Consider the following 27,687-nt stretch of genomic DNA (forward strand, 5'->3'; position numbering starts at 1 on the left):
GACAAATAAGTCAAATTTGCGCCTGCACGTATTGCAAGTCTAGCTGACCCTATATATATATATTAGGATATATATATATACACATATTAGGATAACCAAGTTATTTTATAAGCTTGGTTATTTATATATATACATATTAGGATAACCAAGTTATTTTATAAGCTTGGTTATTTAACTCCTAATCCTAAGTATGCAAACAATTAAGGTTGCGCCTGAAACAAAGTTCAAGTCTAAAGATGATACAACACCAGGGCAACTCATTGTAAAGATCTGATCACTATTCTTAGTATTTTCCCATTCCCATAATGCAAAGCACATCTCACTAGAAGATGTATATTGCAATGCATTATGGGTGGGGTCACTACCCAGAGCAGTTTCAACCTTTTTTGATGTCTCTTCAGTGAGTAGCTAGACCCTAAATAAATACCGTTATAGTAATACGGAGCCTTATCAATTTTACCTATAGAAGTTACAACAAGGTGTTTTTATTTTTAATGAAAATCTCTGGATAAGATATAGATGTAATAAATTTTTTAACTTGGAGATATTGTATATTAGGATAATCAAGTTATTTTATAAACAACTTGATTATTTTAATCCCCAAGTTAAAAAATTTATTACACACACACATATATATATATATTTATCAAGCAGTTTACGTGTAAAATATACGTTTTACGGTGAATCATGTAATAGCAGTAATAATCGTAATTTTTCTTGCATGGATTCAGCATTTCTGGGAAAGTAGAGAACATCTCCCAATATACAACAGCTACTCCTCTTCTGATACCCGAGAAATCAATAATACGGCGTGTCACGTGACTGACTCACCGGAAACGCATCATCAAACGCTATACACGTAAAATAATATCAAGGTTAGGAGAAATAAAATAAATAACGAATGTTTTGTTTTGTGAAAAACAGCAAAGGTTTTTATCTCAACTTTATTTATTAATAAATTTCCTTATTGTAAGTTAATATTTTTTTTAATATATATATTTTTTCTGTTTTATTTGGGAACTTCTCTTCTTCGAAAGCTGCAATTGATAGATATTCAGATTGGCTAATCGGAAGATCAAAAAATTTTCGCACTGAATGTTAGATGGCAGTAGTGCAGTTATTACAAAGTTCCTCCGCTAGGTGGAAATAAAGTTGCTTACGTGGAATAGGAGATCAATTCAAGTAAAAAAAAAAAAATCACGATTTTTTTTTTTTTTTTTTAATTCCAACTCTTTTTTTGCTCTTGGAATTGTACTTGACTCCCAGATTAACAATAACGACGTAGGTAATTGTTTCAATACTTACATCTCATTGCAGTTGACAGCAACCAGGAGAAGGGTAAGTATTACAACAATAAAATTCTATGAGAGCGCTAAGGTAGATGTCTTTCTTTTTTTTGTTCAGTTAATGAACAAAACAGAAAAAACCCTGTCACGCTACATTAGTAATAACGAAGCAAATTAGCAGTTTCAATTAATTTTAATGTTTACTCGGATCAAGCAAATTAATAATTCCACGAACGAGAAACCATGTAAACTAAGAAAAGAATACTTCTTTGATAATTTTTTGTGAAGTTTCCCGAGTTTATTTTTTTCTCTTGCTAAGAAGGCAGATTTTATGAAGGAAAACTGTTGGGAGGATTCGGTAAAAAAAAAAAAAAAAAAATAGTTAAACTGAAAATTACGGGACATCTTCCTGAGTTAGAGTATTTGGTTAGGTTATGTGTTAGTTTGGTTATGGCGAGTTGAGTAATACCAGCCTTGTAGGCTAAGAGCATAGCAACATTCCCCCCTCCCCCATCTCTCCAACCAACACTCAGCAGGTTCGAATTTCACTGTGGTTATAAATGTTTATAAATATCTTTAGGCAAAAAATTAATCTTACGGCTAGGTACGATTTTTGGAGGCTAGTTTATTCTATGATTCTTCAGTATTTTTTTTTTTTAATTTTCTTCCTTTCTGTGTAAGACGTGAACTTATTTATTTATATATCCGCATGAGGTTTCTCCCCCATCTCTTTAGGGGGGGGGGGGGTTGAGCCCTCCTAATGAGGGATTAGGTATATGTATTTTATGACTGTAGATCCGTGTGTGTTCACGGGGGCCCGTTTGCCTATCCTGCGGGACGAAAAACTCCAGTTTCGGAATGAAAAAACCCTCTACCTCCGTAGGAGACTAAAGGTGAGTTAGCCGGTTGAAGAACCAGATAAAAGTTCTTCACGTCATGGACGGGAATTGAGCCCAGGTCTTTCCGACCAAAGGGCTTCGTCTATACCGACTGATCTACGGAGGCTCTACGAATTTCCTTAAAGTCCTACATGTATGCATTTTTACCAGTCGCAGCAGGGATGGCATTTCAAATACAGTTTTTCAGGCTCGTCGAATGCTTTCTGAACTTATTTTGTCCAACTAACATGAAAGATTTTTTTTTTTTTTTTTAGAATTTTTTTAATTAAGTAAGGAAAGAAAATACTAACACCGATCCATGCCAAGTGAAGACGGAATGTCAGAAATTACAGGCAATGCAGGTGTTGTGTTGTATTTGTGAAGTTTCCATAGGTCAGCGTTTATCGACAATGACACGGAGAGGTTTCCTTCTGGAAAACAGGCAAACCTTTGGAGGCACCCCGATTTAAACTGGCAGTAAAGTGAAAAAATAAGCCCACAAGCAACGAGGTCTTTCGTCGATAGAAAACATTATTATTACGTGACAGAAAAAAATAAGTCCATTTTGAGATCTATCAATGAGACAGCATCTTAAAACTTTGGTCATTCGTTCGTGGTTAATTTTCATCTGCCAGATTTATCGGTCTTATTAGGTAAGCTACACATGGAGACCAACGACCTCAGTCATTTATTATATCAGCATACTTCCGTCTGCAAAGAACGTGTACGATTTGTAAAGTGGAGTCCAAGTGTCAAAATACGACGTCCGTAGTGAAAATTAAATATGTTTGGCATAAAGGATTGGTTCGCACTTTTACAATCAATATGCGAGTAATACATGAATAAAAATAACAGTTAAAACGTTTTTCACGTCTTCCTTCCTTTATCGTGTCATGTTTATAACATTTTCTCCCCAGTTTTAAGCCGTTACTTCTAGTCGAAGTGAGAAAGAAAACTGTAATTTTATAGCATTAAGCTCTTAAGCCGAAGATGTCATAGTTGCTTACTTGCTAATGCTCCTCCGTTCGATCGACACGTAAAGCGATCCCCTCTCGTGTCAGGTTGGATGCCTATATGTGACTGGAGCTTCAAGACATGCCGTCGATAAAAACGCACATTTTGGCTCATTTTTTCCCTCTCGGGTATTTCTGGTTGAACTGCATTACCAGTTAAATTCTTGCACTCCAATATCACATGATATGTTCTGTATTTGAGCAAAAGTGAAGATGGGATTTTGTGTCGTGATGACGTTGAATTCTCTTGTTAGTTTATAATAGTTCACTGGAACACAAAATTTAAATTGGAATATCAATTGGACAGAGCAATATATCACGGAAACCAAAAAGGAAGGGAACTACTGTCATGCAGTTAATACGTTTAAAACCCACAGTCCTTTCTGTGATGAAAGAATATCGAATAAATCATAACTAATCACAAAAACAATCCGTCACCTGTCTAATAGTCAGCTACTTATCGACTCCAACACCAGCGAGCTGCCCAACTTTACTCATCCCCTTCCGTGAATCCCTAGAGCCTGCTTGTCTTTTGCGTTATCGGTAATCCAAACCACTGCAGATTCTAACTAACTCTTGAAGGGCAAATCCCTAAGGCAGAAATGTCCTATGAGAGACGCAAAACTAACAACAGCGAGACTGAAAGAAAGACACCGCAGCAATCCAGAGTAATACTCACTAGAGAAGAGACACTCTTACAGGGTGTCTGAAAGCTTCAACTGTGCATTTGTAGAATATGCCCTGGAGGTCCACAAGAGTGAGACAGCTAAGCACTTCAAGTTTGGTGAAGTTTGCACTTCCGGTAGTTTTCAGTGTTTCAGCAAACGATACTGATGAGAAAATGAACTCAAATAAGCCTGCAAAACCTTTTTTGGTGTTCCGAAAATATAAATAAATTCTTTATTATAGTTTATAAACAAAGATGAATGACTGTTTGTTTGTCACACTAATTTGTACTGCTGGATCTCCAGCATCAATTCCCATGACTTCCCTCTGATTGTAAATAATAATTCTTCCATCAAAACAAACAGCATCGCTATGGCGCACTCTTAGTTTAGAACACCTTTGGTTTAGAAAAAAAAACTTAACTAAAGAGCTAAAAACCTAGAGAGTTTTTAACTAAAAGTAATCTAGTTGGTCTCCAGGAAGTGTTTTCATCTCTAAAAGCCTTCAAACTAGTAATAGAACAGAGACAATTGACAAAACATACCACACTCATCATAGACTTAAATCCGCTCTGTCAGCAACCCCTACACATTCGGATTTCTGTACAGAACTGGATGTAGTTCATATGGGCTGAATGAAATCCGGTTTGGATTGATATGCAGTTAAAATGGTCCAGAGCATTTCTATTATGAAGTAATTTTTTTTAAAGTTTAAATGAATGAATAATTAGTAAAATAAAATAAAATGTAAGGGAAAATAGTGGACAAGGAAATACAAAATCGGGTAGTAGTATAACATTATAATTACATTGATGGATGTTAGCCAAAATTCTTAGCGAAATGAATCAATTCTTTGAGTGTAATAGGGTGGAGTTTCAAAAGTACGTTTTTTTTTTTCCATTAATTCTGTGGAGTTAGATTTGTGTTAAAAGAAAGTAAGTGTGCTACCGCCCAGGAGGGTATTTGTTAATCTAATCAACCAAAATGCAAATCCCTTCTGAAATAATTAATCCTAGGCAGTGCGTATTGACAAGTGGTGTAAAATAAAAAATAAAAATAAAAAAATGGAGAATGACCTAAAATATTGATTATTTAAAGTTTCTCCTGGATAATATCAGATCATCCGTCTAGTAGTACTAGGAAATTATACTTTATAAAAAGTATAATTTTATTCATGCTTTTTATAAAAGTATGAATGAAAACTTTAAAATGCGTTTAAATTTTAAAATTATCATTAGATTGACGCATCATAAATGATTCAATTTTGTGATTGTCACCTTAACGAACATGATAATATCTGGTCCAAGAAAAGATGGTTCGTTTTAATAACCGTGCACAATATGTGCAATTATAACCTTAATCTTTCATGCATATTTTAAATCAAACCTCCAAATAACAGCTTCACGTGCTTCGAACAATTAGACAGGTTAATTGAAGCGTGGCAGGTAACCATAGAATTCTTTTATTACTTAGATTCTAGCGGGTTTTTTTTTTTTTTTTTTTCAATTGGTTAATGTTTAATAAGTTTTGGGGGATTCAAATGATAAATTTTCTGGAACGAGAAGGATTAACGATTTAGTTCGATATATTATTTTAATATTCGTTTTCTACTTTAACATGACGCATTTTTTGTTTCCATCTTGTCTTCCAAAATTATTTCAGAGCAGTTTGAATGCATGGTTTACCTTCACATTTTTTTCCGCCCCTTTTTTCACAATAAATTTTAAATACATGAAAACCTTGCAACCATCCTGGATTATTTAACCACATTCTTTAGCTGGTACAGCCTCCACTTTCCGACCAACGGGATGTAGTTTCGAATTCCACTAAGGCATGGTTTGTGAAAGATTTTATATGGTTAACGTTGCGTTACCCTGTACGAAACCATCCCCTCGCTTATTACAGACTTGACTGAAAACGTTTTATGTTTGGTCTCTGTTTAGTAGATGAGCTAATGATGGTAAACAAAATCATCTTCCGAGCCATCTAATTTGTTAGATTAGATGGCTCGCTTTCTCTACCCATTTACACGTAGTTACCAAAGACGCATGTCGCATTTGTCCTCCTTTTGAGTAACTTTTCTCTCCTTCTTGCATCCACGCATTCCACTGTTTTCGTAAACTGTCTTTAAATGGCTTGTTTATACAAGCATCCAACGATTGCACTAGTGAAGTTAATCCACTTGGAATCACTGCCATATTGGTATTATTCTCTCTTAATAAAGATTTTTTGCTCTCCGTTAAATGGGATTTGAACATGTCCCACACTAAAAGACTGTTTGGATTTTTTAATGCACCTTGTGTATTCCAAATATTTTTTTTATCCACAGCTTAACTCCTGCTTCGTCCATCCGTTCTCATAAACATGGACAAAAACGTTTCTTGGAATTTTGATGTTTGGCATTGTTTTTCTTTTAAAAATTATCATGGGTTTTAATTTAGTACCATCAACCATACAAGCAAGTACAACTGTGAAACGGCTTTTTTCATGTCCAGTTGTTTTTAAAGAAATAGTTTTGCTTCCTTTCAATTCTACTGTTCCCGATCATGTCAAACATAACTGGAGTTTCATCCATATTTCCGATTTGAGACAATAAATAATTTTTTGCTTTCTTTTAGCAATTATAAATCTTTGAAAACTTAATAACTTAGCATCAAAATCCTTTGGCAGCTTCTGTGCGATTTTCGTGTTTAGTCGAAGCAGTAAATTTTCCCTTTCCATAAACCGGCTTCACCAACTAACTGTAGCTTTGAGGTTTTCGCTGTCCTTTTTATTCGCTTTACCCACTTCAAAGAAAATAAACGAATATTATTTCTCGTTATAATGAGTCCATTATGGCGATTTTCTCGAACCCAATCCGCAACATTATTTTCCAGAATAGGCCACTTACAAATTCCTTTCCGTAATGCGCACTTATTTTTGGCATTTTCATTATTAAAGTTTCTTTTTTTCTCCAATCGCGAACTAGTTTTTCGTTTACTCCGAACTAACGTGCAACAACACAGTAGATCAGTAAGCAAGATAGGACGACACAACACGAGTATACTATAAAAATTCAAAACATTCCAATATCGACTTATACGCCGGAATATAAGGTATTTTTAATGGTCTAATCAAAATATTTATAAAATTGTCATAATTATCATTATGACGCCTACCTTATAGCTCTTATAAGGACTGGTTTAAAGGGGCAAAGCAAGAATGCTTTTCATCTTTCCCGTTATCTGTAGAGGACAGTGTACGGATAAGGTGTTATTGAGTTATTAAAGCTCTGATCATGGCAGGAGAGTAACAGCAATAGCCGAGCCTCAGTTAGAGCTTCATTGGCTACAGCATTGCCATCCATTTGCCCTCCAGGGTTAATAATTACTGCATCTCACGGTTGATTCTTCATTTCCCTCCCGACTCTCATTACATTATACATTATATACATTATATTTACATCTATTGGCAGTTGACATTTATGTCTTTAGGGGTGAAGCAATATGCTTTTCATATTCCCCGCTATCAGTTATGGTTACAGTGAGGGTAAAATTTATGAGCAGTTTGCTCGCCCTGAATGGGCATGGAGATTATGCATCGCTATGGGATGCTAATATATTTTAATATGTCCGTTGGATCATATGCTTCAACTTGCTGAACCAAATCGTTGGGATGTGTGGACGTCTTTAGGAAAAACTTATTGTAGAAAAGAGAACATATAGGGAATATTTGTGTCTCTGTGGAGTTGATTGTTTCTAACATACCACGGGGCGTTCGGAATCATTCTCAAGCACTTGTTCTGCACTCGCTGTGTTTTGATAATGTTAGCATTAGAGGTGTGGCTCCAGGACGAAGAGGCATAGGTGATTATAGGACGAATCGTCATCTGGTATAGTTGCAATTTGATTCTGTTGCTGAGCTTGCTATTTCTATTAATTAGCGGATAGATCTGAGCTATGGCTTTAGATGCCTTTGTGCACGCAGACTTAGTGTGCTGATAGAAAGATAGCTTTTTGTCGAGAATTACACCCAGATAATTTGTTTCTGTCTGCCAGCGAATTTTAGTATTGAATAGTAACACATCTCCTACAGGAGACATTGACCTTTTTGAGAAAAGAACGGCTGAGCTTTTCTGGGGGTTGGCTTCCAATCTCCATTTGGAGAACCACCCCTCCAGCTTTAGAATGTTTTCTTGAAGCTTTTTGGTAATGAAATGGGGTCTGAGAGATCTGGTTAGTATTGCCGTATCGTCCGCATACAGGACCAAAATGGAAGTCATCGGATTGTGCGGGATGTCTGACATGTATATAGAGAACAGTAATGGAGCCAGTAGAGATCTCTTCGGCACTTCAGCAATGATGTGGCGCTGGGAGGATGTAAAACTGTTGGTTTTTACTTGCATTAATCTCTTCTGAAGATATGAATGGATTAAATGACCATTTTTAGTGAGGTACCAGTTGAGATAAGTTTGTGCAGGAGTCCAAAATGCCAGATTTTGTCAAATGCTTTGGATAAGTCTAGGAAAATAGCGCCTGTGATATTTATAGGTGATATTTTTACATCAATGTCGCTTTCTCTCCTTTACTTTTAAAATTATAATAAACTTTTAAAGGTGTATAATTTATTTAGCATTTTAAAAATATATTTTGTCATATATATAAAAAAAAAATTGTAAAATTTACAAATAAAATACATTCAACTATTATTTATAAAAAAAATTAAATTAATTTGTAATAAAAAATATGCATCTTCTGAAATAATTTTTATATGGAGATCAAGTAATGAGTAATTGCTTTTGAAACTAATTGATTGTCTACCAATGTTAGACTTGTATAAGCATGGATGCCAGTAGAGGAATCCGATCCAACAGCCTCTTGACTGGAGAGTGGTGACAATATCCACTGCCATATAGCTGTTTTGCAATTAAAAAAAAGACATTACGAAATTTAATGAGAACATTACGTATAAATTATAATAATATAAAGATTTGTGTCAAATGAATAATAAAAAATATAAACAAGGAGCAATGCGTGTATACTGCTTAGTTTAGAATGAATACCATCGTAACGTCATTTGGCTTATTAGTTGTAAGCGTTTAATTATCCTATTGTGGGAAATCATTTGTTTCATACGTTAAAGCTCGATCCATAATACCAAATCCACTGCGATTGAGAATAAATGGGCATTTAAGCGTACACAATCAACAATTTGTTCCGTCAAGTTAGTATTTAATTGCTTTGTTCCTAATGAACAGTTTGGCACCAGAACTTCCCTTTAATCGTTTAGGAATGCCAATTAATGAACTGAGCGCATAAACATATAGTTAAACCTAAATACACGCCTTAATATAATTATGTAGGTATATGAAATCATTGATTAACAAAGGTAAAGTCACGTGTGTATATATATATATATATATATATATATATATATTTTTTTTTTTTTTTTTATTATTTTTTTTATCACTAAATGATTCTGTAAAGATTGCAAATCTCTTTAATGCGATCTTTATTTTTTTTTTGATCTATCATCCGATTTTAAATCGGTTTGTAATTTAACCTATGGTATTTGCTATAGATCATCAAATATCTTTTTACTACACAAATTTAATGTTCCCTCTTTCGTTTATACATACGTTTATGCAAGCATGGCCTATACTTTATTGAAAAAAATCTTTAACTACCCCAGTGTTCTATTTAATTCTTTAAATTTCAATCATGTAATTAAAAAAAAATAGCAGTAAGTCTTTGTCGTCATGAAAAGAAGACAAATTATTATTTATCTTTCTTTTGAAGAAAATGGCATCATTTTTTTTTCTCCAGAACGAGACCTATTATTTTTTTTTAATTATATCTTTGATGCATAAAAATATTTTAAATGTTTTTTTTTTAGCTAAACAATAAATGGCACCCAAAATTGTCTTCTGGCAGCAATTATCAACTAGAAAATTTTATTTTCTGTAAGCATTTAGTGCATAGAAGATTTCGTTTTGTGATTGCAATACTTTTACGCATTTCTTATCTTTTATTGTCTTCCTACGTCATAGTTGCAACAATGGAATATGAGATAAATCAAGGCAAGTTTGAAATCGATTGCAGTTTACCATTAGGGAGATAAACGATTACATACTCATGAGAATACATGTTGAAATAGAATTCGTCATTACTTGCTTCATCCAGCAGAAAACTGTCCTTTCTCTCTCTCCGGAAATGTCAGAAACTATCTTATGTAGCTGAGTAAAAATAGGCAGTATTAAACGATGATATTTTTTATTCTACGAATTTGAAAATGTAGAAGAAACATTCAACCTTAATACCAACAAGAAACTGTTTTATATTCACTCTAACTGAAATAAACAGTGAATGTTTAGTTGACATCGCTATAAGCTGTTCTAATCACGTAAATATAAATATATAAATATGTTCTCATCACGTAAAAAAAAATATATATATATATATATATATTTATGAAGAATTAAATGACTAGAATCGGTTCTAGTCATTTAATTCTTCATAAAACTTCAGATCACATTTCGAATGAATTTTTCCCTTGTTCAGAAACCACAAGACCACACGACATTCGATTTGAAAATCATGTGTTTATAAGTCCTTATAAGGACTGGCTTAAAGGGGCGAAGCAAGAATGCTTTTCATCTTCCCCGTTATCTGTAAAGGACAGTGTAAGGATAGGGTGTTATTGAGCTATTAAAGCTCTGATCCTGGCAAGAGGGTAACAGCAATAGCCGAGCCTCAGTTAGAACTTCATTGGCTACAGCATTGCCATCCATTGCCCTCCAAGGGTATTGGATTGGATGAATCAATCCCCGCATCTCACGGTCGATTCCCAATCTCCTCCGTTATCCATGTGTTTATAAGTTCTTAAAGCTCTTAAAAGAACTGGGCGATGGACTGAGTCCTTGACTCTTTATCCCGTCATCTGAATGAAGAAAATCTGTGTGAATGGGGTGTTATTGAGCTAAAAGCACTAGTCATGGCTGGGTAATGGCAATAGCCGAGCCTCAGTTAAAACTTCACTGGCTAAGCATTGCCATCCGTTACCCTGGAAGTCATAAAAAGGACCCTATTAAAGCTCTGATCATGGCAAGAGGGTAACAGCAATAGCCGAGTCTCAGTTAGAACTTCATCGGCTACAGCATTGCCATCAATTACCCCCCAAGGGCGATGTGTAAGTAAAGTGTAAGTAAAGCTCTAAAAATTCGGACGATCCCTAGGCCACTCAATCGTGGGCGAAAGACCGTCCATCTCAGCGGTGGCTCCACTCAGTGATGGCCTTCCACCCACACACCACCACCGAGCAGAACCGCTCATATTCCAAAGAAAAGCATTCACTGACAAAGCCCCTCAGCGGGCCGTGCCGGAGAACACTTTCTCCGGAGACTCAAATTGCTCCCTTAAGGCAAAAACCTTAAGAGAGCGAACTCAAAACTCTCGAATCTCTGCGTCCCAGGGGGTAACAGCAACAGCCGAGCCTCAGTTAGAACTTCATTGGCTATAGCATTGTCATCCATTACCCTCTAAGGACAAGGCACATTTTTCGATTCAAAAGATGTATCATATGTATCCCGTGTTCTTAAAAGAACTGGGCGATGGACTGAGTCCTTGACTCTTTATCCCGTCATCTGAATGAAGAAAATCTGTATGGATGGGGTGTTATTGAGCTAAAAAGCTCTAGTCATGGCTGGGTAACGGCAATAGCCGAGCCTCAGTTAAAACTTCATTGGCTGCAGCATTGCCATTTGTTACCCTGGAAGTCCTAAAAAGGACTTTTTCGAGATCCACCCTCCTATCATTCACCTGTATCCCGTGTCCTTATAAGGACTGGCTTAAAGGGGCGAAGCAAGAATGCTTTTCATCTTCCCCGTTATCTGTAGAGGACAGTGTAGGGATAAGGTGTTATTGAGCTATTAAAGCTCTGATCATGGCAGGAGGGTAACAGCAATAGCGGAGCCTCAGTTAGCGCTTCATTGGCTACAGCATTGCCATCCGTTACCCTCCAAGGGTATTGGATTGAATGAAACTTTGATATCTTAATCATATATTTCATATCTAATATTATAAAAGGTTTATTAGTATATTTTAAAATATTCTTTAATTATTAAAATATTTAAAAATATTTCAATAATTTTCAAATATTATTATATTTAACAAAAAATTTTATTTTTATTTATAATATTTCTCTTAATATCAACCATTTTTCTTTGCATGTGTAAAATATGTGAGCAACTAGCCATTGGTTTTGATTGTAAAAGTACTTCTCACGCAAACTTTATCTAGCAAAAAACTTGCTACAGCTAGGACTGCAACTGATTGAGAAAGTCTTAGTGTTTTCCAGAGAAATAAGTAAATATATTTAATGGTATTTCACATGATTCCTTTGTGTTTCAACTTCACATATTTACGTTCTGAATCTAAGCAAATACTGCGTAAGTCGGTTATAATATTTTTTTAATCTATTTCTGTCCGTTTGGTTGGTTAAGTATTGTTTATCTAACAACAATGTTTATACACAATGCAGGCTGCGGCATCTCCCAACATACCATTAAAATTTAATTACATTGGTGCCAGTCAGCCAAGGCTAACATTTTTCACAGTGGTGACACGATTGAATGGCCTCCTACGATGAATATTGCGACTCCATATTATCCTGAAAATAATATTAAATATTATTTTTGCTTATCTGTAATCAATGCCATGTTTTTACATTAATTTAATTTCTTAATCAAATTCAAATTATAATCACGAATTCTTAAACACTGAAATCATTGTATTAATAATTAAAGACAGTTATTACTAACTAATTAATTACACACAATTAAAATATTTGCTTAATCAAATAAACAACGGATATCAAAAAGATAAAGCCCGCTATTGTAACTAATATGCATTTGGAGTGTGCCGGGCAGTTGTGTTGAAATCTTGAGAAATTTGAAGTTTATCTCTGTGTTGATGCATTAGAGAATCTAAAGAGAAAAAAAAATCTGTAATGAAAGCGCCATCATTACGACAGACGACTCGGAAGATCTGGAGAACGTACTTGTGTAGTGCTTCACAACCATCTATTTTAATAAAGTTTGCCATCTGCTTATTCCCATTTACTGTTCGTATACATAGAACAAAATCGATATAAAAACTGCCGCTAGGAGGCGCTGTAATTGCTAGATGAGTACGACAAGTTTTATTTGGTAATTTTGCTACGAAATTAAATTCTCAAGTGCAGTTTTCTGCTAAGAGTGGCCCAGGAGTGGAATAGAAGTATCTTGCTGACTCTTTTCGAAATATTGTGATGTAAATATATATATATATAATTTTTTCGTTTTATTTGGAATTGTTTGAAAGCTTCGGCAGCCAAAGAAAATTGAAAATATTTAATGCGAAATGTACAATAGACAAGAACGGTGTCAACAATGGAATTAAAATTAGCGTTTTTTTAGTAACAATTAAAAGAAAGCAGACGATAAAGTTTATTACAATTAAAAGAAAGTTAAGCAGACTATAGGGTTGTTACAGTTAAAAGAAATCAGACGATAAAGTTTGTCACAGTTAAAAGAAATGCAGACGATAAAGTTTGTTACAATAAAAAGAAAAGAAATGCAGACGATAGAGATTGTTACAATAAAAAGAAAAGAAATGCAGACGATAGTGGTGTTACAAATAAAAGAAAGCAGACGATATAAATGCTATAAATAAAAGAAAGCAGACGATAAGTAGAGATTTACTATTTTATGGTTAGTGGATCCAGAAAATAGGATTTTCGACAAGGGGTGATTAACAGACTTATCTTTTACAAGAAAATGAAACTTTGCCAGATGATTCAAAAGAATGCATTTCAAAGTAATTGGTTTAAAAATAGACCGAATTAACAAGAAACTGTAAAATTACATTTAAGTGGTGCTAGTTATGCTTATCATTGCTTTGATACTCAAAGCTGTACGAAATGCTAATGATTTCTTGGTTAGGTCGCTTCGGTATTTAAAAAAAAAAAAAAAAACAGCCACGAAAAGAAGTTAAATGAACTGCTGTGTGGATATTACGATTAAAATGCACGCGCTAAAATATGAGATGCTTGATTAATGAAAGGGCTTAGATAGCATCGTGAAATACTGTCATTAGCAGTGTTTCGGATAGCAGGGTATATTTTCATGGCAATGGAAAGTCTTTAATTAAGTCAGATTATACTTTATTACTTTTTTAACCAGTTGGCTTGTATCCATCATGAATAAAAATGGATTCATAATGTGACTTCATAATAAAGCTCATTGTTATATTACTTTACGGAAGACAATCTGAATGAAGAATAAAATTCCCTACACCTTGATGTGTGTAATGGTATTTAAATAGTTTGCTAGTTCTCTAGTGAAAAAATTAGTTTTTTTTTTTTAATTCTTCTAGTTAATTAATTCTTGTAAAGAGGGAAAAAAAATCCATATTTATTTTATAAGTTTATAAATGTCTTTGGATTTTTGTGTTAGGCAAATAAACATAAAAAATATCATTATTATATAAAGTAGTAGCAAATGTTATATAAACGTCTTCAATTTAAACACAAAACACTGTAAGTCTGAATAATCGAATATAAATAATGTAGCATACTATAGTTGAAGTCCCAACAATTTTGTACGGACCTTCAACCTCTAACTAATATAATTAATAAAGAAATTCGTATCTCTAAACACTATATACAGTACTATCATATTTCCTTTTAATTTTTGAATAGAAGCTCTTTATTATCTTCCGTCGTTTTGCAGTATAAAAAACAGAAATAAAGTTTAATTGTGATATGTTTGCGACGTGATCTACACGTAATAAAATAACTAAAGTCACTCCTAAGCCAAGTATTGCAGAGATTCACTTTTTATAGGTCGTATTTTCCTATCCATTTCGATATGGCATATTTTCTTACATTGCTTAAGGTAACTTGACAGTTTAGGAACAATCGAACCAAAATGAAGGACAAATGATGGGGGTGGGGAGGCGAACATCACACAGAAATCTACAACGGTTATAAACCGATTTTCATTAGTTAGCTACTTCTTGATTACTTTTTCTACTTTATTTAGAAACAAATGATATCTCATGGAAAACATCGCTTATGAAAAAAAATGGAGCAAGTAATATTTTAATGATTTTTAACTGATTTTTTAGGATAAAAAGTAAAATCTGTATTTTTCCCCTTAGGCATAAAAAATGACACTTTCGATTTGGTCCTCGTTTCTGTAAGAACTGCAATTTCTTCTCTCTGTCTCTCTCTCTCTCTCTCTCTCTCTCTCACACAGACACACACACACACACATCCACACACACTGTATATTCACGATTCCATGGATGCTATGAATATATGCATGAATGTGTACATTCATAGGATTATGAATAATACACGTTATAATGATCTCACCGTGGTGAGCTGTAATTTCATCCACATAGAATCTACAAGATCAAACACTCTCCGAAAAATCTGTCCAGATGAGCACTTGCTGTACAGTTTGTGTGCCGATCGATGACCAGTTCATCTCAATAGACGAACTAACCATCTTTTAGAGAGAGAAAACAACTAGCTAGCGATAAGAGTTTAAGCATGTACTATGCTGCGTGTGGTTTGCTGTAACTTTGGAGATCAATTTTAACGTGATTTACTTAACGCATGCAAAATGTCTTCACCTCAGTCGAAAGAGATGGAATTATTAAACTTTCTCCAAAAAAGGGAGAAACTTTGTGACTTGGTGATTGTTGATTTTTCCCCCTCAGTGAAATATGAAGCCGTTCCTCGAACTTAATATTACTCTTTGAACACCTAGGCAGAAATGGTCACCCTCAGAGAAGGAAAGAGAAAGGAAGGAGCGATGAAACTATTTCATAAGTTTACAGTCTCCTCTAAAAAAGTCTCCTCTTGGAAAGAGAAGACTTTTTTTATTTGCATTATGGAAAAAAGACTGCAAAGCATTTGAAAAAAAAAACGGAGAGAGTGAGAGTAGATCTAAACAGCTGAGATTCTTGGAGCGTGATTAAAATTTTCAGTTTTATTTGAAGCATTGTTGTTCGTATTAGAAACTTGTTATATTAGTTACAATTAAATCGAGAATGAATTTTTGACGCAATAAATGTTCATAAATCACAATCAAATGAAAAACCCTCACGTAAAATGGACGAAGCTGTTAATTGTTTATGCATGGCTGAAATCGTATCTATTTTGAGCGTGGTATGTGGATTTGGTTTTCCCGAAGATAATGATTGTCTGGATTTTATTTCATTTGAGATTATATGAAAGACTTTCTTTTCCTTGACGTATTTTTTTTTTGTCAAATTTCTTAATTTTATAAATCAAAACCAGTTGTCAAACGTCACTACTCCTCCAACCTACAGATGTATTACCTTTAGCCTAATCATGAGATGCTTCCGCAGGCCTGAACGACTGAGTTATTTAACGTAGTAAATCACTAGTTAGATTTATTAGATTAGCATTTCTTAAGTAAATACTGTAACAGCTGAACCCATAGCACAATGGTCTTTTTTTTTCTTTTTTTTTGTCATTACAAGCAAAACCGTTAATGTTAATGAAGCCTTTTCAGTTCTTTCTCTGCATTTAAAATATTTTTCCTGGTTTAATCAATGTATTTTGTTCTACGGAACATCGTTTTTCGCTCCAAATAGCACTTCTCAGCCTCCATTAACCACAAACTAAACTAACAAGTAATTTGCGTTTTCATGGCACGAAGAAATAGGCTTTTCACTGACAACCTTGATTTTCATTTCATAAATTATTGAAACGTCTTTTAGGACATGACAAAATGCATCATACTGAGTTGTCTCCAAATCATTTTAAATAAATATATTTAAACATAATAAAATGAAATTGAATCTCAATTACTTATGGGAAAAAACTGGGATTTCAAATGCTCTGGGTTGCTATATTTTAAGCAATCTTTATTTAGATTTGAATATTCAAATTTATATGTTAATTAATCATACAAAAGAAAACACCAAAATAATTATAACTACAAAATAATAAGTGATTGAAGTACAATACGTTATTATTTTTTCATTATATTACATGTTATATATTATATTATATTCGTTTTATTATATTATGTATTAACGATTAACATTTCTGACATAAAGGGTGAAGTAAAATGCTTTTCATACTCCGCGCTATCTGATAGGGAAACAGTGAGTGGAAGAATTTATGAGATAATTGCTCGCCCTGAGCGGGCTTAAATATTATACATCAGAATTGTAGTTAAAGGTGGCTTTTATGTTTGAAGTAATCCGTTGCTTCGTAATTTGCAGCTAATTGAACCAGTTCATTGGGGGTGTGCAGATGCTTTTGAAAAGAACTTTGTTGCTATAGTTTGCAAGAAAGTGTAAATATAGGGAGGCATCTGTGTCTCGATGGAGTTGTTTCTTATGAACCATGGAGCGTTTAGGATCATTCGCAGACATTTATTTTGCACTCGTTGTAACTTGAGAATATTAGTATCAGCGGTATGGCTCCAAGCTGGAGAAGCGTAAGTGAGTATAGGACGAACCATCAGTTTGTAGATAAGTTGTTTGATTCTGGTGTTCAGTTTACTGTTCCTGTTGATTAGAGGATAGAGTTTAGCAATGGCGTTTGATGCCTTTACACAGAGTCCCTTGATATGGCAGCTGAAAGTTAGCCTTCTGTCCAGTAGTACACCAAGGTATTTGACTTCTGTTTGCCACTTCCAGGATTTAGTTCTAATGGAATCGCTTGGGCATCTTTTCCAAGGAGGAAGTCGGACTTCATATATCTTTCCTTGCGCTATCAATTTCTAGTTTTCGTGTTGAGGTTGTGTTATTTTTTTTTTTAATTGCGTTGAAGTGGTGCTTCTTTTTTTCTTTTTTTTTTGTTGTGCTGCTGTGGACCAATGGCTTTAGAGTTATTCAATTTTGCAGGTATAAACAAAAGATGTGGAATGAGAAATGATGCTGTAATCCTGCCAATTGGAATACATGTTGAGATGCACGTAACACATGACATTGTTCTTAAAAGAACTGGAAGATGGACTTAGTCCGTGACTCTTTATCCCTTCATCTGAATGAAGAAAATCTGTATGGAGGTTCTCCTAACCAACCACATGAGGTGTAACATAAACATAACACCATTGGCCAGAAGGGTGAAGCAAGATGCTTTTATTCCCCGTTGTCTGATAGAGAAAACGAATTGAAGGAAAGATTTATGAACTGTGAGCTCGCCCTGTGGGGGGGGGGGGGCACGGAGATTAGTCATTATTGCTAGTATTTAGGATGGCTTTTGGCCTCTTGTATTTGAAGAGGTCAGTTTCGTCATAATTTTCTGCCTGTTTAACTAGAGCGATGGGGTGTGTAGAGATCTTTGAGAAGAATTTTTCCGCTGTAGTTAGTAGGAAGGAGAATGTAAGGGATGTTTGTATCTCTATGCAGTTGGAAGTTCCTTACAAACCACGGTGCATCCAAGATCATGCGCAAACACTTAGTTTGCACTCTCTGTAGCCTGAGGATGTTGGTGTTGGATGTGTGGCTCCAGGCTGGAGATGCATGTGTCACTATGGGGCGGATCGTCAGCAGGTAGAGGAGTACTTTGATTCTGGTATTTAGTTTGCTTTTTCTATTTATTAGAGGGTAAAGTTGTGAATGGTTTTAGATGCTTTCGCGCATAAGGCTTTGATGTGTGGGTTGAACGTTAATCTTTTGTCTAGAATTACCCCAAGATATTTTGTTTCTGTTTACAGAAACAAAATATCTTGGGGTAATTCTAGACAAAATTTTGGTGTTGAATAGAAAAAGGTCCCCCTTGGGAGTTGCCAATCTTCTGGTGAAAAGTATCGCTATACTCTTTGGGGGATTCACTTGTAATCTCCATTTGGAGAACCAATGTTCTGGTTTTAGTAGGTTTTCTTGCAGTTTTTTAGTGACGAGATGCGGTTGTAGAGATCTGGCAAGTACTGCTGTGTCATCCGCATAGAGTGCTAAGATGGCTGACATTGGGTTATGTGGGATGTCTGCCATATATATCAAGAATAAGATCGGTGCCAGTAGGGAACCTTGTGGAACTCCCGCAGAGATCCGTAGCTGACTGGAAACTGTATCGTTTATTTTGACTTGTATGTGTCTGTCCTGGAGGTAAGATTTAATTAGGTGGATGATTCTTGATGGTATGCCTGCTGAGATGGGTTTGTGTAGTAATCCGAAGTGCCATATCTTATCAAAAGCTTTCGCTATGTCAAGGAAAACTGCTCCAGTGTGCTGGTGCCAATTGTAGCCGGTGGTGATGTACTCAATTATCCTATGAATTTGTTGAGTAGTACTGTGATGTTGTCTAAAGCCAAATTGTTCCTTAGGAAGGATATTTAACTCGTTTACTGAGGCTTGGAGTTTGGAGAGGATGATTTTTTCGGCAATTTTGCCTAAGTTTGAGATTAGGCTGATGGGTCGATAGCTTTCAGGCAGGTGTGGATCTTTACCTGGTTTATGCACTGGGACCACATCTGCGACTTTCCAATAGCTGGGGAAATAGTTAAATCGGAACATGGCGTTGATTATGGTAGTGAGATGTACGACAGCTCTTCGGGACAGCAGTTTAATTATTCTATTTGTTATGCCATCTGGGCCAGGGGCTTTAGCTTCTTTAGAACTTCGTAGATTTCCGCTGGTGAGGTGTTTGCAGCTGTCGGTGAGTTTTAGTGCATGTCTGACATGGAGGTGGATTTTATAGACATACTTGATGTCCAAGTTGTCGTATGTAGGGCTACACTGTTTTTCTAGGTTCTTTGCTATCTCTTCAGCTTTTTCTGCGTCCGTGTGTAGTAGGCCCCTGTCTGACTTGAGTGGAGGAAGAGATTTGTTTTTGTTTCTGAGGCTTCTTAATATGTTCCAGATGGAGTGTTCGCCGGGTGATATAGAGGCCAGTTTGGCTTCGCATGTTTCGTTCCTGTGAGCTTTAAGTGCTTCTCTAACTTCATTATTCAGTTTGTTGAGGATCTTTTTGTCATGAGGTGCACGGGTGTTGTGATACCTTTTCCTTGTTTTGTTTTTGTCACTAATTAAATCCATGTTGTCTTCGGGTAGTCGGTTTGGCTTAAGAGTGGTTTTGGTAGAGATGACAACCTTTATGGCTGTTTGATTTGCTGAGTCAGGCTTTTGGCAGCATTTTCAATTTCTTTTATGGATCTGATGTGAGGGACAGGTCTAATGTGTTCCGATAGTACTTCTGGTAGTTTTTTCCATGAGATGAAGGAGTGTGTGTGTGGGGGGGGGGGGAAGCAGTTGCTCTTGCTTTCCCAGCTGGAGCAGGATTGGATTGTGATCGGATTGTGATCGGATTTAAAGAGTCTAGGCTATACTGTAGCTTAATATTTTGTAGGATAGCAATGTCAAGTATGTCGGCTGTGCCATACGTACTATGATGTGTTGGTTCTGCGGGGCCTGCCACCACTGCATAATTTGAACTGGAGTAGCTGAAGAGTGTGTAGTCGTTTCTGTTGGTGGTTTTGCTGTTCCATGCAGGGTGTTTCGTATTTAGGTCACCGGCAAATGACTTGCTCTTTATTGCCCAGGACGCATCCAGATCCGAATGTAGTAGATTCTTTGATGGAGGGTTGTAAGCTGCATAAAGTGTTAGTTTTCCAGCTGAGGTAGTGGGTACTACTATTCCTGTGAGCTCTAGATTTCTGGTTGAGGGGCTGGTTATACAGTTGTGATCGATGTGGCTTTTTTTGAAAATTGCAGTGCCACCTCCTCTGTAGTTTATTCTGTCGTTTCTGTGGAGGAGGTATCCTCTAACTTTGGGGTTGTCTGCTGGTCTTAAGTGGGATTCGTTTATTAGGATGATGCTGGATTGTATCCCACTGCGAATTCTTGGAGTTCCAGAATCGGGTTTCAAAGTCCGTTCGCGTTCCAAGCGATGATCTGTAGGGAAACTGGGGTGCTTTTATTATTATGCATTTATGGGAGCTGCAAGAATGGATTGGGTTTCTTGTAGAAATCTTTCTGGAGTCCGATGTGGGGTTAGAATTGCTGAAGTCTTGCTGCATATTTGCGAGGGAGTTTGTGATGACTGCTGCTAAATTTGGGTGGTATTGTTCCTGAGTGGCCTTTATTGAGCGGACTACATCTGCGTAGGTCTTCGTCTGCCGTTTGAGGTTTGCTTCGATCGGGGCTTCTGGTTGCGGCAGTTGGTTCTGTATCGTGTTTTGTCGACCTCTGGTGGGTTGAGGAGCTGGGGCTACTGCTACTGGTTTTTGTAGATTAGTATAGGGAGCAGATCGTCTGTTTTTTGGGTGTGTATTCATCCTTTGTAGTTTGCTGGATGCGGACCCCGCAGTTTGCTCATTTAGCCGGGGTGGATTTTGGCTTGGTGCAGGTGTTTGTGGGCTGGCTCTCACCGCATTTTAAGTATCTTGTATTCGGCTTTACATAATCTCTGGGCATGACCATACTTTTGGCACCTGTGGCACTGTCCTGATGAGGTTCTTTTTCTTAGTGGTTCACGGCTGATTTTTAGCCCGCAAATTGATGTTAGGTCATATATGTTTTTGTATGCCTGGTGGATCTCTACTAAGACGAGTGGCATCGGACTTTTGTCTGCTCTGGTCATTCTGCTGACCTTGATGGGTGGTAGGTCTTGGTAGCAGAGATCGGCGGCTATGTCTTCTGTATGTATGTGCTCTGATACTCCACGGAGAACCACCTTCAGGCTCCTCTCGGAGTCGAGGGTGAAGGTGTGGTATTGTACACCTTTATTGTCTAGCTCCTTTGTGAGTCTGCGGTAGTCCATTATAGTGGCAGGCTGGATTTTTATGCCATCGTCTAAATTCTTTGCTGTTTTATAAGTATCTGTAGACTAGTCATGGTGGCCCTTAGTTCCGTCCACCTGTTCTTTTCTTTTAAGATAATTGGAGGCAATTTCTCTTTAGTGGAGGCAGGAGGGTCAGAACGTCTTCCTCCATACCTTCATCTGTGGGTGGTTCTGTCGTCTGTGTTTTGCGTTTTTTCCGCGGGTGGGTCTCTCCTTGTCCCTGGGGGGGGGGGAATTGGAGACCACCAAATCCAGTTTTTCCTCTGTATTAGCAATATCCTCGCTTTCCTCATCGTCCCTCGTTGTGGAGTATAGGTTCAAGTAGCCTGGCCATTCCACTTCAAATTTGTTTAGTAATTTTTTGAGTAGGCTTAGCGCCAGATCTTTGTCTAGTGTTTCTATCAGGGCGTCAGTGTCTATTTCAGTCATAATTACGTCTAGTAGGTTTTTTGGTGGGGGTTGATCAATTACTGAAAGTGAAAATTAATAGCGAAACCTTACCTTTCGCTCAGCGAATCTCAATCGAAATCCACTCCTTTGTACTGAATGCACCTGGTCAAGTTTTCCACAGGTTTGCTTTCTGCGATGGCTACCGTTAAAATCCAATGACGTATTTTCTTTTTCAGAATTCACTACAATTCCTAAATTGCACATAAATCAGTCTTACCTCCATATATCTATCAATCTATCAGCTATCTATCTATCTATCTACCTACTTATCAATCCCTATGCTTTGTGTAACAGCAACAGCAATAGCCGAGCCTCAATTGATGTGTGCAATTATTTAAACTTTTATATATCATTTTATAATTAAATAAAAACGGTGTATGAAAGTTTATCTTAAATATTTAAAATTTTCTCTGAATTAATTAAAATTTTATTTAAATTTTATGAAAAATTATATTTACAACCAGGTTTCTTAGTAAATGTTTGGTATTAGTTAAATATAAAAAACTTGTTTTACATTTGGGAAATATGATAATTAAAAACTATGGCTATTCATTATCATAATCGTGACAATCTGTATTAACGATAAATTATTGTTTTTTAATATAAATTTTGGTATATCTCATTGATAAAATTATTTTTCTCGAAGGAGTTTGATTGAAATGACACCAAGTAACCACTTTTAAGTAAGATCAAAGTGCTTAACTTGAGAAAAAAATTATCTACATTACATGAAAATCGAAAATATTTATTGATTGCCATTTAGTTCATGTGACATCAAACACGGAATGAACTAAATGCTTAACGTTAACAAAAGCATTGAAGCAATCAAGTGAGCTAATCGTTGAAAAAGCAGACAAGCAACCAACGAAAGCAAACATTTGTTTCAATATACATCTTTATCCCATATACCAGCAGTTAATCTCAAGATGTTGACAACCTTAATCAATAACGCTGTCGTAAGCCATTCGCGAAACATCGGGAATGTACTTAGGATTAAGATAATCCAATAGCATTTAGCTACAATTTGCTGTGGGTTATGTCTGAAGAGAAATTACTCTCGAGATAACAAGCCGCTGGCCCATTCTGATAACTAGTTTGACAACTAGACATCTGCTGATATCCCGAATTTATTTTAGCAAATTATCCTGAAAATATATTACTAACAGGATAATTAGGTTGTGTAACTACACGATGATCAATTATTGTGTTTAGCAAATAAACTTGCTTTGCTTAATAAATTGTGCCTATTCAGTTACTGCTGTTTATATAGTGATATTAAAATGCGACTACAGTGCAATTCCAACAACGCTAAAGCTAAACAACAATAAAAATAAAATATAATCATTATTAATCCAACAATTAAAGTTGTTATTGAATTTTAACTGAAAAAAAAAAGTTTATTGTTGAGTATTCAGCTTTATTATGACAGTTCATATAAGATGTCTTCATTCCTCGCATCTTAAAAGTGTTTAGTGGGTTTCTTGAAGTAATTAACAATGCTCCCAATAATCTGCTCTTTCCATTTAGACCGGGTTAACAACTTATTGACGTGGTGTTGGAATGGGATAGATTGAACGGTTTACCTGCTCGTATTCCACTTTAATAGCAAATAGCAGTTTCTAGTGGGAATGCCCATGTGCAAGTTACGCTTTCTGAATCGATTAGCGAGGTTTTTCTTTCATTTTCTTTACTCGTAAAGAAGTTTACACGCCTTCTCACTAATGTGTATGTAAACACACGAATGATTGTCTAAAATGTCCACTTTTTCATCATCATCATCATCATCATCATCATACTCCTTTGCTAATAAAAAAAAAATGGTGGGAATCATTCAAAATAGAGATGTCTATACTTTTGACAACGAGTGTATTTGTTTTAGCAATGCACTTTAGTATGTAACGTTTCGACTAGTTGGTTTAAAGTCTGGATATCATGAATAATATATAAACACTGTATTGATGTTAGTATTAAACGCAACATATGAAGGATAGAAACAGTGACGTTTTATCAATCCCTTTGTGTTTATATGTCAAAGGTAGAGTGACCTTTATGAGAAATTACGCCATGAAATTGCAAATATGAGATCACAATTGCCATTGTTTACAACATTAACCAAATATATCTTTTTATCCTTTGGAACAAATTAAATTAATTTGCTTTGGTAACTTTATTATGATAATACTTTGTCTTATTACCTCTACGAGCTAATTACAATATCTTAATTTTTTTATATCATGAGCATATCCCTGTATAATACGTATAATGCGAGATTTATAGTTGTAATTATCAAAATCCTAATTCTAATGATGCAAAAAAAAGGCAATTTAATAATATTCCGAGCATGCGTACAATGGAGCTAAACACAATATTATGCAGAGACAAATCGGATAACATAAAAATTACCTAAAATAAATATATAATATTATGGGATTCTTAATTTATTATTATTATTAATTATGTACTATTAATGATTTTTGAAAAATTAATAAATTAAGTGTAATAAATTCTCAATGTTTTATAATTATTTAATAATACTTCAATAAATTTCCGAATACTACGATGTAAGCTAATTTGACAGGATGGAAAAAAGATGGCGGCTCGTGTGTTAGTGTTTCGTGTCTTGTATTATTGATGATGAATTGTAAATTTCATTGATATGTTTTTAGCGATTTATATTTATGCTTATTCATTAGTAATAGTAGTTAATTGCTTGCTACCATAAACATTCACTTTATTTTCCATAGTGCTTTATCCAGGTAAGTCATTTGTAATTACAAGGACGATACGCTAGACCTACAGCCGCTAGTATCGCCTTTGTTTCTTATAGTGACATTTTATTGCTAGTAGACACCTAAGAGTGTCTACGGGATTTGCTAGTGGACCCCCCAAAAGTCCACAAGATTATCTTTACCTGCTCGGGACACCTGAGAAATCTCTACTCTTTCTCCATCTGTGTCTTAACACATTTTAAGTTATTGAAATGGCAAAACTTCTGAATGAAACCAAATTCGAGGAAGTATATAAGGAATTCCTCAGACTAGGAAAGCTGCTGAGTGATAATTGTCCGGGAAAAGTGAAATTGTATGACACTTTTCCCCCCGAATGTGTCTCAGACGTTGTCGCTGAAGATCATTTAGAATCGGTGCCTTCTACTCCTTCAGACTTTGTAGAAGTGCGCGCACGCAAAAAGCGAAGAACAACAGATGAGCCGCACAATGACAATACTGAAATGGAACAGGATTCTCAGAGTTCGGACGCCGCTATTTCTCCCAAAGAAAAGGTGCCTCCGATCATCCTTAGAGAAAAGCATAAGTGGGCAGCCTTAAGATCCACAATGTCCAATTTGCATATTGGCTTCATTAAGGCAAAACATGGATGAAGGTATAAAGATCCAGCCAGCAACAGTGACAGACTATAGAAGGTTGACCAAAGAACTGGACGACAAAGGCATCCAGTATCACACCTTTGCTCTCAACTCCGAAAAAAACTTAAAAGTAGTCCTTCGTGGTGTCTGTGAAGACATTGACACAGCAGAAATAGCTGCTGACCTAAATTCTCAGGATCTGCCTCCAGTCAAGGTCAGCAGAATGTACAAAGCAGACAAGACTCCCATGCCATTAGTCCTTGTTGATATTCATAAAATATACAAGGATATCTACAACTTAAAAACAGTTTGTGGTCTCATCGTCACACCGGAACCACTCCGTAAAAAGATCATCTTCTGGGCAGTGCCACAGGTGCTAGAAGTTTGGCCATGCCCAGAATCTATGCAGAGCGGAATATAGATGTTTAAAATGTGGAGACAGCCACCCAACCAATACCTGCACAAAGCCGAGGACCACCTCGGCCAAATGTGCCAACTGCAGTGGCCCTCATCCTGCGAACTACAGGGATGTAATCAGCACCCAAAGAACAGACGGATGGAGGCAATCAATCAGCCCTCCTCCTACAGTACAAGAACACCAGATGCCCAGACATCAAAACCGGAGACTCAGCTGCCACAGTCGAAGACCTCCAATAATAGATGTGACCCGTACAATTAGACCAATTCCAGAACAAAATCAACCAACAGCACCTAAAAACCTAACAGCTGTTATTACGGCCTCACCAGCAAACATGCTACAAATTTCCAGCCTATCAAACCCTACTGAAACCTCCACTAAAAGATTTCTTCGTGAAACGCAGGTCATCCTCACAGCTCTCGCAAATGAATAGTAATAAACTCATTCCAGCATCTCTTCAGATAGTTGCTTGGAACGCAAATGGCCTCAAAAACAAAATTCTGGAACTCCGAGACTTCACATATAGGTATCAACCAGATGTTATTTTAATCAGTGAAACTCATTTAAGATCCTCAGACAATCCTACAATAAGGGGATGTCACCTATACAGAAATGGCAGACTACTCTACAGAGGCAGCGGCACTGCCATCTTCATTAAAAACTACATTAAGCACCACTCTGTGAGCAATCCTTCAACCACTAACCTTGAGATCACAGGAGTGGAAGTAGTCACCAGTTCCACTGGCAAACTGAACATTTACTCAGCTTACAACCCTCCCCAAAAATCTCTACTTCACTCTGATCTAAATGCCATTTTATGCATCAGAGAGCCCACCATTATTGCCGTGGTTCTGAATTCCAAGCATCCTGCGTGGAATTGTACAACCACAAACAAGAATGGTTGCATCCTTTCCAATTACTTAGGATCAAGCAACGCTGTTGTGGCAGGCCCCACCGAACCAACTTATCTCAGTACGAACGGCACTGCTGACATCCTGGATATAGCTATCCTGCAGGATATTAAACTTCAATATAGCATCATATCTATGGATGAACTATAATCTGATCACAATCCAATTCTACTACAGCTGGGAAATCAAGAATACCTGTGTCCTCCTCCTCACTCCTACATTGCATGGGGAAGACTGTCAGCAGCACTCAAGGATTATATTGAACTTGTTCCTCACTTACGCACAAAAGAAGAAGTAGAAACTACAGTTACAAATCTCGCACAACAAATTAATTCTGCTATAAAGGTAGCTTCCTCCTACAAATCTGCCCGCAAGCCAGATCGTTTGCCTGAAGACATCATGAACTTGATCAGAGACAAAAACAGAGCCAGGAAAAGACTTCGTAACACGGGTGCATCACAAGATGAAATAAATCTAAACAGATTAAATGGGGCAGTAAGAGATGCACTCAAAGCTCATAGAGACCAAGTATGGGATGAAAAGTTATCCTCCATTTCACCTAATGATCATCTGGGGACTCCTGAAAAATATGAAAAACAAAGAGAGAGAGATCCCTTCCCCCAATATTCTCTGACCAGGGCCTTGCTCACACAGATGTAGACAAAGCAGAAATTATAGCATACAACTTAGAGGAGCAATGCAGGCCTTCGTATGGAAACCTTGACTTTGACCACATATATAAGATTCACAGCAAGGTCAGACACTCGCTCAAACTTCCTATCACCAGCACTGATATTGCACCAACATCACCTGCTGAGTTATATGACATTATTAAAAAATTAAAGAACAAAAAAGCTCCTGGGCCAGATGGCATTACTAATCGGGTGATTAAACTTCTGCCCCGAAAAGCAG

General features: G+C 36.2%; 1 protein-coding gene across 4 annotated transcripts in view; it reads left to right on the plus strand.

Moving 5' to 3' along the window:
- Positions 1 to 27,687, plus strand: part of LOC150094348 (beta-1,4-N-acetylgalactosaminyltransferase bre-4-like) — a 329,825-nt gene that overhangs the window by 107,083 nt on the left and 195,055 nt on the right. Inside the window, exon 1 of one of the 4 annotated variants that reach the window (XM_090412490.1) lies at positions 743 to 875. The exons of the other annotated variants lie outside the window; for them this stretch is intronic. The gene's annotated coding sequence lies outside the window, so the exon portion shown is untranslated. Of the gene's footprint in view, positions 1 to 742; positions 876 to 27,687 lie in introns of those variants that run through there. 4 annotated transcript variants of the gene reach the window in all.

The sequence above is a fragment of the Typopeltis vanoorti genome, chromosome 22, assembly GCF_054136105.1.
Source record: "Typopeltis vanoorti isolate ZY-2024b chromosome 22, IOZ_Tvanoo_1.0, whole genome shotgun sequence".
In the NCBI taxonomy this organism is placed as follows: Eukaryota; Metazoa; Arthropoda; class Arachnida; order Uropygi; family Thelyphonidae; genus Typopeltis; species Typopeltis vanoorti.